The sequence below is a fragment of the Erithacus rubecula genome (assembly GCF_903797595.1).
Source record: "Erithacus rubecula genome assembly, contig: scaffold_603_arrow_ctg1, whole genome shotgun sequence".
In the NCBI taxonomy this organism is placed as follows: domain Eukaryota; kingdom Metazoa; phylum Chordata; class Aves; order Passeriformes; family Muscicapidae; genus Erithacus; species Erithacus rubecula.
The window spans coordinates 29,074-46,156 of NW_027635735.1; the positions used below are offsets into that span (position 1 = coordinate 29,074).

Sequence of the window (17,083 nt, forward strand, 5' to 3'; positions counted from 1 at the left end):
CTGCTCAGCCCCTGCCCCGCTCGGCTCCTGTCCCTGCACAGCCCGTGCTGAGGGCAGCTCCAGCCCCTCTCTGGGCCACTGCCAAAGCCATTGCAGAGCCCCGGGGCCCAGGCAGAGCCTCCCTGAGGGACACCCCTCATCCCCGGCCTGCAGCCGGCCATGGAGCCGCTGAGCAAAACTCCCTGGCCGCGTCCATCGGCCAATGGCTCTGGCCCCGCACAGCCCGGCCTGCAAAGCCAGGCCTGGCAGGGGGGCTCGGGGTGTCTGTCCTGGGGCACCAGGCCTGGCAGGGCTCTGGGCACTGCAGCACTGTCCAACACTGAAATGTTATGGGGAATGGCTGAAACTAGGCTGAAACTAGGCTGAAATCTAGGCTATTGTGCCTTGAATGAAGTGACTCCACTGTGGGAGCTAAGACAGAGTACTGTGGATTTAATTAGCATAAGCAGCTTGATAACCAAGATGCCTTGGCAAGAGCAAAAAGAGTTTTGAAGACTCCATGAACATTGCATCAAGACTGGTGACAGGAAAGAAGAATGAATCAAATAGAAATGTTGCAAATGTGTAAGCTTTTTTGTGTGATATTTAACCCAAACAATGTGGTAAAAAAATTACCAGCTTTCCTAAAAATGGTATATAAGCACATGCAGCTGAGAGTAAATTTGGATTCTGATCAGAAGTCAGTAGACTCCCTCTCTCTCCCAGTCATTGATTCTCCAGTGCTGAGCGCTGCCGTGCCGAACACGCTGGATCTCCAGGAGGAGCTGGAGCCCAAGGCAGCAAAGTGGCTCCATTGACATTGCCAATGCATTTTTCTCCATTCCTTTGGCAGCAGAGTGCAGGCCTCAGTTTGCTTTCACCTGGAGGGACGTGCAGCACACCTGGAAACGACTGCCCCAGGGGTGGAAACACAGCCCCACCATCTGCCACGGGCTGATCCAGGCTGCACTGGAAAAGGGTAAAGCTCCAAAACATCTGCAATACATCAATAACATCATTGTGTGGAGGAACAGGGCAATAAAAGTATTTGAGAAAGGAGAGAGGATCATCCAGATTCTGCTGGAAGGAGGTTTCCCCATGGAGAAGAGCAAAGTCAAGGGACCTGCCTGAGAGATCCAGTTCCTGGGAGTAGAGTGGCAAGATCGGCAGAGCCACATCCCCACTGAAATGAGCAATGAGATCATCACAGTGTCTCCACCCACCAGCAAGAAGGAAACACAAGCTTTCCTAGGGGCCATATGTTTTTAGAGAATGCATTCCTGAGTGCAGCCACATTGTGAGCTCTCTCTACCTGGTCACCCTAAGAAGAACAATTCCAGCTGTGGCCCTGAACAGCAACAAACCTTCACCCGGACCAAGCAGAAAATCGCTCATGCAGTGCCCTTGGCCCAGTCAGGACGGGACCAGAGGTGAGGAATGTGCTTTACTCTGCAGCCAAGAACAATGGCTTGTCCTGGAGCCTTTAGCAGAAGGTGCCTGGGGAGACTCGAGCCCGAGCACCAGAATTCTAGAGTCAAAGTTACAGAAAGTCTGAAGCAAACTACACTCACCAAAAAAAAAAAAAAAAAAAAAAAAAAAAAAAAAAAAAAAAGTCGTATCCGCCTACAATAAAAAAGTTCAAGCCACCTCAAAAGAAATTATCACAAAAGCACAACTCCTCCTGGCACCCTGACTCCCCGTGCTGGGGTGGATGTTTAAAGAAAAGGCTCCTCTACCCACCACACCACCCACACCACATGGAGCCCATGGATTGCTCTCATCACACAGCACGGCCAGATTAGAAACACAAATCACCCTGAAATTTTAAAAACAATTAAACCGGACGCAAGATAAAAACCTTAGTCTCACTAACAAAAAGGAGCAGAAACAAGTAATCCAGGCTAAAAAGATCCACCATACAACCAACTAGCAGCACAAGAAACACGCTGTGCTCTTGTCACTGACAGTTTCTGTCTCATGGTTGAGATGAACCACAAGTGGAAAGTGGCCGCAGGGAGCCCCACACGACGAGTCACAGAAGCTACTGAAGGAGAAGGTGAATCAAGTGCACTTGCTGAACTCAAAGCCATTCAGCTGGCCCTGGACACTGCTGAAACAGAGAACTGGCCAAAGCTCTACCTTTATACTGAATCATAAATACTAACCAATGCTCTGTGCAGTTAGCTAGAAAGGTATAAAAAGGCCAGCTAGAAGCATAAAGGAAAACCAATTGAGGGTGCTGATGACTGCAAAAACATTGCCACTCAGACAAACTCTGAAAAAGTCCATCATGTAGACAGCCACGTCCACAAAAGTCAGGCTAATAAAGAACAATGACACAAGGAGCAAGTAGATCAAGCTGCAAAAATAGAGATGTCACAAATACATTTAAATCAGCAACATAAGGGAGAGTTTTTCCTAGCTCAATAGGCCCATACTGCCTCAAGCCATCAAGTCAAAAATGCCACCTATAAGTAGGCACAAAACTGAAAAGTAGATTTAACAAAAAATTGCATTTCTCAAGTTAACCATAACTGTAAGACGTGCTAAAATCAAGCAAGCCAAGCCCATAAAGCCTCTCTAATATGGGGGGCAGTATTCCAAATATAAGTACAAAGAAGCCGAGCAAATGAACTACATCACACTGCCTCAAACCCCCTAAGGTAAGTGCTACGTGAGCACAATTGTAGAAGCCACCACTAGATCATTAGAAACCCACCCTGTACCTCACACTACTACTCAAAACACCGTGTGAAGCCCAAAAAAGCAAGTCCTATAAAGACACAGCACCCCTGAGAGAATCGTCAGACAACAGGACCCATTTCAAGAACAGCCTTAGAAACACCTCAGCCAAAAACCAGAATATTGAATAAATAGATCATACCCCTTATCACACACCAGCTGCCAAGAAAGTTGAACTGTACAACAGACTACTTAAAACTACCCTAAAGGCACTTGGCAGGGAAACATCCAAAAATTGCGAAATGAACTTAACAAAAGCCACCTAAATAGTCAACACCTGAGAGTCCATCACTCAAGCAAGTCCTGCCCAGTCTGAAGCCTTGCACACAGTGGATGGGGATAAAGTCCCTGTAGTACACATAAAAGGTATTTTAAGATTGTTTAGATTAGGCCCACCTCAAGCAAAGGCAAACCAATCTGTACAATTGGTTTTGCTCAAAAACCTAGTTACACTTAGTAGGTAATGCAGAAAGATAAAGAAACCCATTGAGTACCACAGAAAAACCTAATCTTAAGTCAGAACTGTGTGTAAAGTTTCACTGTGGATAAAAATATATAGCAGAGTTGAAAGAAGGTATTAATTAAGGTAGGATGCAGATGGTAATAGAAAAAGGAGTAGATCATGTCTAAAGTTGCATTGCAAGATGCAAGCAGAAGTATACATTCTATCAGCATCTGCTGAAACCAGGTGGAGCAGGGCTCCTTATCTCTTCCATGACCCATCCCTCAGAACTCCTCCCCACAAGGAGTTATACCGTATGGGAGAAGCCCTAGCCAAGGAAAAAAGCCAAGTATTTCCTACCTAAATAAAATCTGAAATTTGAAACATCAGAGCAACCTTTCCCACTAAATTCCCAGAACACCAGGCCTACCTTCATCACCCCTAGATGTTAAAAAAGTAACTACACCCTTCTCCAAAATCATTGCTTCAACAAAACCACATCTGTCCCTTCAAGAAAGCTATAGGTACCATTATTCAGACTGTAAACAACACCCTGAGCAACAGGGTTACAGGCTGCATTCTGACCTTGCCAGTGTTTTGGTCTTTATATTACTATACTTTTATTTTCATTTTCCCAGTGAAAAACTGCTATTCTAAATCCCGTATCTTTGCCAGGGAGCTCCTTAATTTCCAAGTCATATTAATTTAGAGGGAGGGAGTTTACATTTTCCGTTTCAAGAGAAGCTCCAGAGCTCCTCAGCAGACACCTGTCTTTCAAACCAAGACAGTGCCCTGCTGCAGCTCCATCCCCATGGCAGGATCCACGCTGGATGATCCCCAGGGACCCCCGGTGGGCAGAGCCCCCTGAGCCCTGGTGCTGCTGATCCGTGTTGGGAAGACACCTGGCTGGGGGCTGCACACCCTCCCCGTGGCCTGGATTTGCTTTGCATTTCTCTTTGTCCTTCCCAAACACCCAAAACCAGGGTAAAAATAGAGATGTTAAATAATGACCTGCTTGGGGACACGGGGGGATCTTCCAGGGGATGCGGGGGACGCTCGGTTCCAGGGATTTGAGGGGTCCTGCGAGGGACCTGGGGGTTTCTCAGGGCGTTGGGCACCCCAGTTCCAGCGGCTCTGGCTGCGCTGGGAGACCGCTGGGAGTGGAGGAGGAGCGGGACGAAGAGGAGCGGGAATAGACGGAAAGGCAACGGGAGGAAGAGGAGGGACACAGGAGGAGCGGCAGGAAGGGGAGGAGCGATTTGGGAACCACGCGCTTTTCCAGCACGCCCGCGCAAACCGCAGCGTCCCCCGGGAGCGGCAGAATCGCCCCCCCAAGAACCCGCAGGTGAGCGGGGAGGGGGAGCTCGCACCAAATCCATCATGGGGGGCTCTGGGAGGGTTTCACTTTGCGGTTCAGGGGATGTTTGGATCTTGCAGGAGCCCAAAGCCGAGCCCCGGAGCGGGGAGAGCGCAGTGGGGCGATCCCGGAGCCGGGGGACCCCCGGCAGCCTGGAGGGGTGCGGGGGTTTGGTGCTGAGCGGGCTCCGGGCCCCCGAGGCTGAAAGGGGCGCTGACTGCTCCAGCTGCCCTTGGGCAGCGCCACCATCAAACCCAACGCGATCAGCCCTTGTTTTCCCCCAAACCAGGATTTCCCAAACCTTGGCACCGAGGAGGAGGCCGTGAGGACAAGGAGGATGGTCCGGGAGCTGCAGGCAGGTGAGGAGGAAGTCAGTGCCCCTTTCCCCCTGTGTCCTGCTCCATCTCCCAGCCCAGCACGGCCCCGGCTGCAGCACAGCCCTGGGGGGATCTCCTTGCCCTTCCCTCTGGCACGGAGGCAAATCCCATCCTGTCCTTGTCCTTCCTCCCCCAGACAAGGAGGTGAGCACAGACAGCAGGGAGGACAAGAGGCCGTTTGCAGCAGCTCCACGGCGCAGGAATGCAACGGGGAGGAAAAGCCCCGCAGATCCCGCAGCAGGAGGGGCTGCAAACGCACAGCCCGGGGATCCCAGCAGGAAAGAGCCAGCCCGGGCCGGGGAGGCGGCCGGAGCTCGGAGCTGGGGCTGCGTGAGCAGCTTCACCATGGGGAGAAGCCCCACAAGTGCTCGGAATGTGGGAAGGGCTTCAGGAGAAGGTCCAATTTGATCAGACACCGGAGAATCCACGCGTGGGAACGGCCCTACGAGTGTGGGGAGGGTGGGAAGAGATTCAGAGACAGCTCAAACCTGACTGCTCACCAGAAGAGCCACACTGGGGAGAGGCCCTATGAGTGTGATAAATGCAGGAAGAGGTTTCAGAGGAGCTTCCATCTCCTCCAGCACTATTGCATTCACACAGGGGAGAGGCCCTTCTGCTGCCCCGACTGTGGGAAGAGCTTCTATCTAAACTCCAGCCTCGTCAGGCACCGACTCATCCACACGGGGGAAAAGACCCTACAAGTGTGATAAATGCAGGAAGAGGTTTGAGAGCAGCTCCAGCCTTCTGAAGCACCATCGCTCTCACTGGGATGAGAGGCCCTTCTGCTGCCATGACTGCAGGAAGGGATTTAAGAGAAACTCCAACCTCATCAGGCACCGGCTCATCCACACTGGGGAGAGACCGTATGAGTGTCCCGAGTGTGGGAAGAGCTTCTTCCAGAAGATTTACCTTGACCCAACACCAACGGAGTCTCCACTGAGAGAAGCCCTGTGAGTGCCCTGAGTGTAGGAAGAGCTTCGTGCTGGCTCCCTGTGGCCTGGATTTTCTTTGCATTTCTCTTTGTCCTTCCCAGACATCCAGTACTGGGGTAAGAATGAAGACATTGAACTAAGACATGCCTGCAGACACAGGGGGATCTTCCAGAGGATGTGGGGGACCCTGTGTTCCAAGGACTTCAGGTTTCCTTGGGGGTGTCTCAGGGCTTTGGGCACCCCAGGCCCAGCGGCTCTGGCTGCACTGGGAGATGCTGATGGAGGTTCTGGGGCAGCTGATCAAGGACCCCCTGCCCTGACACCCTCCCCGTTTCCCCCTGACCCAGCTCCTGCTGTCACCTGTCCAGGATCCTCCTCTCCCCACTGTCACTGCCCTTGCCCTCAGCCCATTCCCGTCTCACACCACTCCTGCCCCTGTCCCAGTTCAGATCCCATTCCAGGTATCATTCCCTGTCCTGTATTCTCTGCCTGGTTGCCATATTCACATATTACCATGTTCACATATTCCCTGTCCTGTTCCTCTTCTAGTATTCCTGATCCCAGTCCCATTCCCATATTTCCATTTCTATATTTCCAGTCCCCTTCCCATATTCCCATTCCCAATCCTTCTGCCCTATCTCCATGTCTGTTCCCTGTCCCATATTCTAAATCTCCATCCCATATTTTCTCCGCAATTTCTATTTCCATATTCCCTGTTGTGTTCCCATATTACCATTCCCTGTTCCTGTTTTCATTTGCATTCCAATGTCCCTTTCCCAGTCCCCACTCTCTGTCCTTGTCCCCATTCCTGGTTGCTGGAGAGTGGAACAGAGAAGCCTCTCTAACTCCCTCCAAGAGAGAACAGTATGCAAGGATTGAATTTAAAGTATTTTGAGAAGTTAAAATACAAGAAACCACACAGACATTAAATAGAGGTCTAAGTATTAGTATAAGGAATTGCAAATATTAAATAGCATAGATATGAAATAGAAGTTTAAATCTTAGTGTGAAGTACATAGAAATATGTTTTAAATACCATAAAAAGTAAAAGTCGTGGAATCTCCTATAAAATAGTGGCTGCATTGAGACATTAAAAACTTAGTTCTAAACAAAATAAAATTACAGTAGGAATATTTTATATATTCTTCACAAAGAACAGATAGGCCTTATGCACAAGTTATATGTAGACTTTAGTATTACGGAATTCAAATAGGTTTAGGAGAAATTCGTCAGGTTCACGGTTTTGGCTCATTGGGTAATTTGTCAATAAAAATCCGTGTATTGGATCCAGAGCTCTCTCTCTCACTCCTCTCTCTTTGCTCTGTCCTCCTCCTCCACCACCATCATCACCACTACCAGCACATGAGAGAAGTAGAAGATGAAGAAGAAAAGAACAGAAGAAGAAAGGCCAGGGAGCATCTGCCTCTGGAGACTCTGCACCAGCCGCAGCTTCCACCTCTTCTCTGCCGCCATCTTGTGTGTGGCTGCCTCAGCCCCGGCCACAATTTTGTGCCTCCACCACGTCCAACTCTGAAGGGAATGGGTTGCTCTTTTGCCAGCAGTCAGGGTCAGCACCAAGGCACCCACACCCATTTACAGATTGTCATTTACTGAAGTGAATGCAGCAAAGAAATACAAAAGGATAACCTGTGCAATGCACTGCATTATTACTACAAAAATGGCCTGTAGGGACTAAGAAAGATACAACACCAATTACCCAAATACTTGGCCATTGTCCAGACACATCACCTGGGGAGCCCCTGTCACAGCAAAGGATTGGAGAGGCACTCCCAGAAAATGGAAATTCCTTTGTAATTTGCCAACCCAGAGGCAAAGCCATCAACTTTGCTGTGAGAGGGCCCAGATTTTACACCCTTGAATAAACAAGTCACCATAACTTCTAGTGTGGGAACATCTGGTTTCATTCTCCTCTAATCCAGGGCTCAGGGAGATACTAAGAGAGTTTACTTTCACCATATAACTTCAAACACAACCAGATAGAGATATCTAGTTCTGTGGACTTGTCCGGTTTCTAAATGTAGAAAGGTAAACACCTCTTTCACTAAAAGGAGATTCATACATATACTGGTAATGATCATGCATATTTTGTTAATGAGTGAATATAAATATAATATTTGGTTGGAAGGTTAATCTGGAAGTCAGCTTTGGCTTAGGGCTTGTTGTTGAGGCCTTAGTACTTCCCTGGAATTGTCCTTTCCCAGGCAGTGATCCTGTCCCCTCAGCTGCAATGGAATCCTCAGGTGTTCCCACAGGGATTGCTCAGGCTCTGCTTGTGCTGAGTTCCTTGTGAGTGGAGTCATCAGTATCTTGGACAAGCAGATTCTCTATCACAGTGTCCAAAAGTTTTCCCTGGGATCCACCAGGGTAAGAGGAAAGCTCTCTGAAGCTGTGACATGGGAATTGTCCTGCTGGGTGGCCGTGGCTGTGAGTCTGAAGCACAGCAGCTCTCTGGCCATGTGGTGCTGCTGGCAGAGCTGGCTGCTGCCCACTCAAGGCTCAGGCAGGCACTGAGCTGCCTTGCTGCGCTGCCAAAACCATCTCAGTGCTCGGGGGCACCTCCCGCCCCTGGTCCCAGTGGGTCCCGCTGGCAGTGTCAGAGCAGTGGCTCGTCGGGGTCGGTGCTGCCCCTGCTCTCCACTCGCCCTGGCCCCGGCAGTGCTGGCCCTGCTGCCATGCACACACAGGGAATGGGAACTGCTGCCTGATGCTTTTGGAGCTGTGCCACTCCTGCTGCTGCTGCTGCTGCTGAAGGCACCTTGAATGGACTAGTGGGACTGTGGGCTGTATTGGCCTGTGATAGCAAGGTCATGAAGGCAGAGGTGCAGATGGTCCTGTCAGTCCTTTATCTGCCTGTTTCTGGAACCCAAAGAATCCCTCTTGATCCTGTGAGTACTGAGTTTTCAAAGTAATTGTTCCTTTGTTGTTGTTATTTTCCCTTTGGGCAGCATCCATATTTGAAGCCAGCTGAGCCTCTCTCCAGACTGGCATCTCTGATCCCTGCAGTGAATCCATGGAGGCAGTTCAAGAGGTGGTGATGATCATTGCAGGATGACACTCTAGTTCAAGTTCTGAGTGGGTCTCAGAATAAAAACTGTATCAAACCTCAACTCCATTGGGAGGTTCCCTTCCTTGTAATCCTGTGAATAAATGCTACGTTGCCTTTGAGCATTTTTTTTTCAAATGGAAAGTTCCATTAATAGTGGTTTTGGTATGATTAGGAATGGGGAAGTATCTCCTTCTGATGCCCAAATAGTTTTTGCTATTTTTTCCCTTCATATGTATTCATAGATTTGTACACTACTGTTGTATGGTTACATAGTTCCAGGGTAACTTCAGTACTTTTCCTCTCCTGATAGGCAGAAGGACAAAACACATCCCAAAGGCTCCTATCCTATGTTAGCTCCTCTGTGAACCAGGGTTAAAACATGTTCTCAAGGTACTTTCTCATAAAGTAGGTATAGCCTGTACAGCTAGTACAGCTAGCAGCAAGAGGGGCTCCAGAAGAGGTGGAAAGAAATGGAGGAAATTTCCTCATTATTGTGCTTCTCCTTGGGAATTCTTGTCAATCATGCTAATTTTCCAGACTTATAAAAGCACTTTCACCCTATGTGGGGTTGTCATCTTTCCATATCTGCCCCTGGAGTTTTCCAGTTAGAGGCCAGAATTTATATTACCTCCTCTATTAATATTGACTCAAAAGTGTGTTCTTTTATGTTTTAATGTTTCTCAATAACAAGATGTCACAGACTGACCAGCCAACAGCAGGATCGATCCACCTGGGGAATTTCTCCTGCTTTGTGACTCAGGAGAACTTCCCAGGCTATTTTGTGTTTGCTGTAGGGAAGCTTGGGCTGCTTTGCATAAATTCACAGGATCGACCAGTGCTGGGAGGGCTGCACCTTGCTGCCCTAGTGAGAGGTGTTAAGCTGCACCTTCCCCTTGGAGGCAGCCAAGTACAGCACTTTTGTGCAGAAACACCTAATCAGCCCTGGTTTGCACAGCTCCAGCAACTGGGGTTGCCGGAGTGCCCCTTCCTGCATTGGAAATGAGCTGAGTCAGTCATGGGACAGGGCAGGGCATGCCCAGGTGTGCCCATTGGGAATTCCATCTGTCCCGGGTGTGTCCCATGTGGCTCCTCAGTGACATCCCACCCAGCCTGGAACATGGAACTCCCCGTTTCCAAGGACACGTGGCCATTGTCACCAGCACACGGCAGGACGGGTCAGACCCTTCCGCAGCTGCAGCGAGAGCGGAGGTGTCAGAGCCTTTAGCGAGTGCTGCTCCACACTGGTTGGAACTCACACCTGCTGCTCAAGAGGCTGATCCACACCTGAGTGGAGGTAAATATTTACAGTTCTGTGCAGAAAGGGGGAGCTCAGGGATAAATTCACAAAGCCAGCACCACAAGTACCTGAACATTTTAGTATTTATTCATTTTAACCAGCAAAGCTATTCATGTTAATTGACTGAAGGTTACCGAGTTCTCTTCATAATTAGTATTCTGTCTGCTGTTGGGTACAGATCTTCTCACTTCTCATGGTAATTACTCTGCATACTCAGTCTCTTTCTTCTTTTATAGTGAGACATTTCTTGAGTGGGTGGCCATGGTCTGCTCCTGCTGGAACAACCTTTTACCTAATAGAGCTGATTCAACACAGTTGCTGCATTGGCTTTATTCATTTTTGGGGTTCTGCCAAATGTCCTTGTGCAATTCCGAATTCTTTGTGTCCACCATCCGAGGTGCATTCATCTTCCCAAGCCTTGCTAACCTCCCCTAGGTCTGAGGCCACTGAAGCCTATCAAGCCCCACACATGAATAAGGCAATTCAGCCAACAAGTAACCTGCCTTTCCAAGGCCAGGCCATCGCTTGGAGCTTGTTGGCTGCTTCTTGTTTCATGGAGAAAATGTCTGTTTCTGTTAATGAGCCTTGAAAGCCAGAAAGGCCAAACAACAAAGAACACATATTTTCCTAGCACATATTGCCCATGTTGCAGATGTTGCTGCAGGATCAGTGTGTGTGTGGCAGCGGATCAGCCGAGGCAGGGCGGGATGGCGGAGCTGCGGGCCTGGGCACGATCCACTGTGCTCCGCAGGGCCCAGCCCGCTCTGCATCCCGCAGAGCCCCCACGGCCGCTGCCATGCCCCTCAGGGGGACCCAGAGGGGCAGCACCAGCAGCTGAGGGGCTGTGCCGGGCTCTGGGGTCGGCTCTGGGTCAGGGCTTGGCCATGGTGCTGGTGCCAGGTGCTGCTGACCCTGCGGGACCAGCTGGGCAGGGCTGGGCCCCACTGGTGCCCCACGGCCCCTTTGAGGCAGCCCCGGGGGAAGCGACTCCCAGGGATGACACTGAGGAGCTGCCAGTGCAAGGGGGAGATTCCCCCTGCTCTGACACCACTCAATTCATGCTCTGGGAATGGCTCTTGCTCAAAATGAGTGCACTCCTCATTGCTCCATATTTAGACCAGGGTCACCAAGAATGTAAGGATAAATGAAACCCAGGAGCAGTTATTTTTTTAGTATTGGAAGTAGACATTATTTTATTGCCAGCTCTGGTGCATAGGGGAGAGCTCCAGCCACATACATGCCACTTTCTAAGCATTTACACTTACTGATATATTTTCAGCAAACAGAAATTCCTGTCCATTGGTTCTAAATGATACACACTCCTCATTTACTACTTATTGTTCTCTCTTGTATTGGATGTTGATTTCTCCCTTCTCATGCAAATTAGTCCCTTTTTTTCAGTCTGTTTTTAGTTTTTTTCCCCACAAAAGTTCTTTTGACCTGTGAGGCTGAAATGTCTTTATTAGTTTCTTCTTTATGTTCTGGCCATTCCAATGTGTTCTTGGAGGGCTTGAAGTTTAGATTCAAGGTATCCAGATTTTGAAGCCTTCAGGCTTTGTTTATCGAATGTTATCAGGGTTAGTTTAGAAAAATGAAAAACTTTGGGGATCTAACAATCCAACTCTGACAATAGATTGCCAAAAGACACCTAGCTACTTGCTTTGTAAGGCAGAAAATTACAATGGTTAAGATGAACACACTGCCTATGATTAATTAAACAATTAATTGCAAAGTTATTTAAATTCAGTAACCAGGAGAAAATGTAGGCTAAACAAGCAATGAAAAGCTGCATAATAATCCAAGTTGATGTGTTTGGCACCTTACGTGATTTGTTCCCATTCTTTTATAAATGCACGGATGCTCTTAGAGCAAACTCATTCATGAAGCTGACATAAAAGGATGCAAAGTTCAGGTGACTCCCAGTTCCCCTTCATGCCCAGTCCCTGTCCTAAGCTCTGCCACTGCTGATGACTGAAACAGAAACATTAGTGGAATTGTGCTGAGGCAGCACTTCGTGCAAATGACACTCTCACAAGCACAAGTCACAAGTGACATTCTCACAAGCAAAAAATTGAGGGATTTCTAGAAGACTGTTGAATATTTCTTTTGCGATCTTTGCAAGTGAATACTTCAATTGCATTAAAAGTTCAGGCAAATTTCAGATGAATACCTTTTTAGCTTCCCTGCCAGCCAATTTTGTTTTCAGAATGAAGCAGTTGGATGGCAGTAGGTTGTTTTTGTTAAAAAGTATGCTTATGCCAGTAGACATTGTAGCGATGTTTGAGCTCCAAGGTGGCACATTCTAGACTAAATAATGAGTTCAGGACACAATCCAAATTTTGTTACATCTGAGTAACCTGAGGTAAACTGTTTCCATTTCACACCTATGCAAACAATTGCATCTAGAGCTGAGGAAAACACAAAGGGTTTTGGTGCCTGTTGGAGTCAAAATTCAGCTTTTGCAGTTGAAATTCTTCTTGGAGCTCACTCCAGCATGTGCTTCCTTAGTACCAGATAAATCCCAGCCTTGAGTGCTGCCCAAACCTTGTGATCTTTTTGGGAACCACTCTCACCTGGTTTGTCAGCTGAGCTCTGGCCAATTCAGTTGTACTCAGGCATTGGATTTCAAGGGAAGCCCTTGCCTATAAATTCCAGCAATTGGGAAAGGATGGCTTTCTCCTTGAACTCTTGGCTGCATTGGAGGCTCAGTGATGGTCACTCACTGAAAGTGCAGCTCTTGCTCTGCCTTAGCTTAGTGCAGAGCATTTTAAGGTGACAGTGTCGTGTCTTTTTGGAGAGACAAAATTAAACCCACAAATTTCTCATTAGGGATGTGCTGTTTCATATGTGAATGATGATTTCTGTGATTCTTGGTGAGAGTTTGCATAGATCCTAAGGGAATACTTCACATTCAGCAATTGGTATTGAAGAGTGGCAGTAGTGAGACAATTGTGGAACTGGGGCTGGCAAATTTTGCTTTGGCCTGGCACAGAGGAACTCAGGTGAGACAGGTCTGGTTGCTGGTAGGGTAGAGGGTGCCCTTGCAACATGCTCCACATAGTGCCAGTCAGGGATTGGGCTTTGTTACAGAATCAGAGAATATTCTGACCTCACAGTGATCCACAAGGATATGCAAGTTCAGCTCTGTCTCAAAGAATTCCATCATAATTTTAAATCAACTTGCTTGCCTTCTCCCAAACTCCCCTTATGACATTTCTTTTTCTGTTTTCGTTTCCTTTGGAAAACAAGTAGACATCATAAGAGCCCAACCAAACATTTCACATTGTGCACCTGAGAAGAAGAAAACAGCCATGAAGCCAGCAGAGAGTGAAGAGAGTCCTTGCACTGCTGTTTATCGCCGACCCTACAGGGACAGGGTGATTCATTTGCTTGCTCTGAGGACGTACAAGAAGCCAGAGTTACTTGCCCGCTTGCAGAGAGATGGAGTCATGCAAAAGGACAAGGGAACCCTTGGCAAGATCCTCCAGCAGGTGAGATTGTGCAGTTTGGCTCCAGCAATTTTCTTCCGCCACGTTGTTCTTTTATCCTTAATTTTTACTTGTTCCTCCACTGTTTAAATAAGAAACTTTCCTTTTAAAATATTTCCTGTTTAACATGGCTGTTGTTGAATTATGCAAACATTCATAGATCATCAGAATATTTCCTCTTTTGCTATGAGCAACGTCCGGGGGGATAATTCAGATGGACACAGTTTTGGATGCATAGAGTTGCTTCTTAAATGGATTCACATACTTGCTTCCCTTTCCAACACAATCTTAGTTCTGGTTTTAAGACATGAATTCTTGATTCTGGGTATTTTTGTTACTTTGCATTTTTTATAATGAGAGACAGACATCAACAGAGACCACCAGAGCAATATCAGTGTTTATTATGTTTTCAAAGAAAGAAAAAGGGCAGATTTTGAGAGATGATGGTGGTGTGTTGTTGAGTTATTTAATGTGTTATAGCAGTCAAATTGATGGAGATTTTCCTGTCTCCATCTCAGCAGGAACTCTCAGCAGTGTCAGGTGATGAAGTCTAAACCAGCACACTTCATATCAGTGGTCTTGAGGTTTTACTACCTCATTTTACCTTTTTGAGTAGATTTTGTATTTGTCTTGAGAAAGATATGAACCTCATTTACTGTCAAAGGAATAGAACAAGACAAGAGCATGACTTTCTCATAGAAGGACTCTGCAGGAATGAACCCTGGCTCTGCCACATGAAGAGGGAGGGACACTGGGCCTGACCAGCTCTGCTTACACATTGTGGCACTAAATGTTGTTTTGAAAGGAACACTTATGAAATATGAATACTCACTTGTTTCCAATCAGTGATACTTTGATTCAGCTTAAAACTCATGTGATAGAGGAATAAATCCTCTCTGTATCAAAGGATATTGTTCAGTTCCAGTTGGGTGAACACAAAGAGCTGTTCAGAACCAGCTGGATTTCTGTAGTTTGCATTTAGCAACCATAATAAAGGTTTGTTTTCTGAAATGTCTGCCTGTAGGTAGCCAACCTGAATCTAAAGGATAATTCCTTCAGTCTGAAGGAACATCTGTTTCAGACCCTTCAGACTGATTGGCCTGGCTACACTGAAATGGATAGGGAGAAGTTGAAGGTGATACTTGCTAGGTAAGTTCAGTCTTTAGAGGAAGGAGAAGAGACTCTTCAGAACAAACACCCTGGGAGATGAAGCCTCACTTGTTAGAATATGCTGAGTCAGCAGCAACCCATCAGGGTCCTGCAGTCCAACTCCCTGGCCCTGCACAGGACACCACAAGAATCACACCCTGTGCCCAAGACTGTTGTCCAAATGCTTCTTGAGCTCCTGCTACAGTGACCAGGGGCCACGAGAGCCTGTTCCAGTGCTTGGGCGCTCTCTGGGGCAAGAATGTTTTCCTGATATCCAGCCTAAAGCTCCCTCAAATCAGCTTCATGCTGTTTCCTTGGCTCCTGACACTGAATGTCTGTATAACCTGAAACAAAAGAACTATGACTGTTGATATTGAGGCCTTGGAACATGAAATGTTTCACCACCCTCACAGCAAATCAACTCCATCTCAGAACCCCACCAGCACCAGGCAAGCACCATCTCCAGGACCTTCTGAGACACATGCTCCAGCAAGACCTGCTCAGGTATTTGGTGCATTTTTAACATTCTCTATTGTGTATTAAGGTTTGGCCCTCTGCTGATGGTGTAAAAGCTGTGATGTGCATGTGCAGGACCAGGCCAAAGCATGTTGTGCCTCAGGCATTCTGACTGCTTTGGCAGGAAGGTTGTGATCAGAAGAGAGGATCCTGCAGGGGTGCAGCAGCACTGTCCTGAGCCAACTTTCTGCTCTGCCTGGAGACTTGAGCTCAGTCCCCACTCTCAACTCATTCCCTGCAGAAGGGCTCAAAGGGCTGGCTCTGCATGCATGACAAAACTGGGACAAAAGACTACTGTACATAAGAGGCTGCTGTACATAAAAGGGTGGGGCAGATGGGGCCCTCTGGCTTCCTTTTCCCTCTCTCTTGCTTTCATTCTCATTGTTTACTCCAGATCTACACTATCCATGTGAAATGACAGGATCTAGGGAAGTGTGATATTCCCTCACTCCCTTCTCTGCCTTAATTTCTCTCCTCCTTTGCCCTGCCTGGGAACAGCATGGCTGTCCTGTTCTACTCAATCCTCAGTCCTGGATTTTGCTGTGGGAGTGAGGAGCTTGTGGCCGTGTGCTGTGCCATGTGAGCCAGCACCTTTGAGAAGGTCCTTGGGAGGAGCTGAGAGATGGAAGTGAACTGAAGAAAATGGAAGAGCTCATAAGTCACCACTTGTGAAAGTCTCTTGTATAAAGTAAAGAATATTTTAGCCATCAGCTTTTGAGTTTAAAGAGTGGAGTGGCTGCTGGAGTGAAGGCAACTGCACCTAAAAGCACAAGATTATCCTGACATGTGACTGATGTCTTTTTTCATCACCCTGATGAGAATTCACAACCAACCACAACACCCTGTACTCCTGGGTTGTGTCAGTGATGCACTGATCTTGTCTTTAACAGGGAGACAGCTAAAACAGACTCTTTAGTAAATCATATGTGTATGTGTGACAGCAAGAGCTGTGTACAAGCATGAATTGGGAGCTAGAAAAAAACAACTGGACCTCCCCATTTTGGGGAAGCCTTAGATAGAGCTGCTGAAGGGAGTGTCTTTCTACCAAAGCCTTTTAGCTACAAACTTGAAGTCTTGATGAGAAAGTAGGAATGACATAGAGCATGCATGATCTTTTTATTTAAGGAAAATTTGTTTTTAACCATTGGCACTTCAGAAATGCTGCTATTTTACAAATGGGAGCAAATCCTGATCCTGATGATAGATTAATGAATTAATTATTTTGTTATTGATGCAGAAACGGCCTCTGGCTTCTGACTTCACCAGTCCTGTGCTGAGCAAGAAGAGGCGAATTGGTCACCAGCAGTTCACCAGTCACGTCCAGCCAGCAGCTGGAGGTCTCTCTTCCTCCTGGGTGCTGCCTTCCACAGCCCTTTGTAATCAGAACATGTCTCCAAGGGTTGGCTCCATTTCCCCCTGCACCCATGAGGTGCACCAGAACAACAAGTTCCAGAGTTCTAGAGTCCCAGAGCCTGCCATGGTGCAGATGGAGATCTCCAATTCAAACAGGGAGAAAAATGAATTGGGAAGGCTGAAGCAGTCACATCCTTTGGATTTCGATGAAGGTATTAATATGCTGCTTTTCCTAACTCCTCCCTGGAGAACTGTGGTGTAAAGATTTGGTTATTCAGAGAGCTCCTACCCAAATTAGGCAACAAGTGAGATCCTTTTCAATTGTACAGATGTTATTAACAGTAAATGCAACCCAGAGAGATAGAAAGGAATAAGAGAGGAGAG

At 47.5% G+C, this 17,083-nt stretch overlaps 1 long non-coding RNA gene across 2 annotated transcripts; it reads left to right on the plus strand.

Moving 5' to 3' along the window:
- The first annotated feature begins 10,087 nt into the window (after nucleotides 1–10,087).
- LOC306816451 lies at nucleotides 10,088–16,882 on the plus strand. 2 transcript variants are annotated; one of them, XR_013777671.1, is made up of 4 exons: nucleotides 10,088–10,190; nucleotides 13,443–13,684; nucleotides 15,244–15,334; nucleotides 16,584–16,882. It is a non-coding gene; the product is annotated as an uncharacterized lncRNA (long non-coding RNA). The 2 variants fall into 2 exon arrangements; XR_013777672.1 differs by having other exon boundaries at nucleotides 10,098–10,190; nucleotides 13,446–13,684.
- The last annotated feature ends 201 nt before the right edge of the window (nucleotides 16,883–17,083 follow it).